The sequence below is a fragment of the Andrographis paniculata genome, unplaced genomic scaffold (assembly GCF_009805555.1).
Source record: "Andrographis paniculata isolate CXL003 unplaced genomic scaffold, ASM980555v1 Contig12END, whole genome shotgun sequence".
Lineage (NCBI taxonomy): Eukaryota > Viridiplantae > Streptophyta > Magnoliopsida > Lamiales > Acanthaceae > Andrographis > Andrographis paniculata.
Window position 1 is genome coordinate 1,187,206 of NW_026137402.1, and position 1,453 is coordinate 1,188,658.

Genomic DNA, 1,453 nt, shown 5'->3' on the forward strand with positions numbered 1-1,453 from the left:
AGAGGTAGCCGTCCCGATTCCAGAGGCGGGAGGACGGGCAGTAGAACCGCATGCGGCCGCCCAACCCAGAGGTCTCTTGCCGGAAATAGAAGAGATTTCTTCTTCCGATTCAGAGATTTCTGTCAACTTGGTAGAATCTTCAGGCTCCCTGTTTTCAATACTAAGAAACCAATTTCAGCAAATATTAAATACCTCATATTTCAAAATGTAGGGGCTCAGTTCAGCACCGCAGCATCCATTCGCAGCAGCCAAAGAGTCGGCTATTGCTGTGCCAACTGCCCGTCCTCCCCGACCGACAACACTCCTTGCACCCTCCATAACCAAGGTCCTCCAGGAAGTAAATCAAATTCCTATAAATAATCAGTAATCTTTTTCTCCATGAAACATAATCCACAAAAATCCTTTTTTAGGGACATCTTGATCTAGCCCCCCTGTCGGCTATTCCTATTCCGGCGGATACTCAAGTCATATTTGCTCAGGCCATCAACCGACCTTTCCCCGACTTGGGGTCAGACTTCTTAGACAGTCTCCTTCAGGCGGTTGATGGCCTTTTATTTCAAACCCCTTTGGTGTTGGCGGCCGCCCCCATTCTGCATCGGCTGATGGAGAGATTAACCGAACTCTGAAATGACTTCTTACACGCCTGACTCCTATCAGCCGAACCGTCCCAGCCTAGTTTGGATCAGATAAGCCTGGAGGCTTCCTTGGCTAAAACAAGGGAATCCCTTCAACAAGCCACTGGAAGGTTGGACGAACTCCTCAGTGCCAAGACTCAAGTAGATGAGTCAATTTAGAAGAAGGAGACAGAATTGAGAGTGCTCTGTCAAGAACAATCCATCTTTGAGGGCCACGTGGCTGACGAGTAGCACCTAATTGAGCAATATAAGAAAAATGAGGCCAACTTGGATCAAGAATTAAAGATTCAAGCCCGATCTCAATTTATCAGACGATATCAGGCGGCTGCTAATAACTGACGGCTGTCCAAGGTCGAAGACAAATGGTCTCAGATCAAGACTGCTCTGGGGGCCCTTTTGTAGTAAAGTTTTCTTTGTAAATTCTGACTTAGTAAATATTTTGTTTATCCTATCGACAAGGATCGCTTCTCATACTCCGAATCCCCAGGAAACAAACCAAACTCATTTCCTTTATAAAAATCATTGCCCCCTTGTAATAAAACAAACAAACTTCGAAGACAACCCAAAATTGGGACATACCTGAAGTATTAATCAAAATGTCACACAATCGACCCCATGTTCCTTCAAAAAACTGGGAAGGTGTCATTCAACCTTTCTTTGTGGGTAACCATCCCGTCGGTGGCCATGCTGAAGACTTGTTACACATACTCAAACAACTGGATCTCAAATTCAGATTCTCCCAACGAGGAAGAAAGACCATTCATCACGTTATCCGCCTTATGGAAAACGTGCTGGGAAGATATGAGACTCTTTGTGAT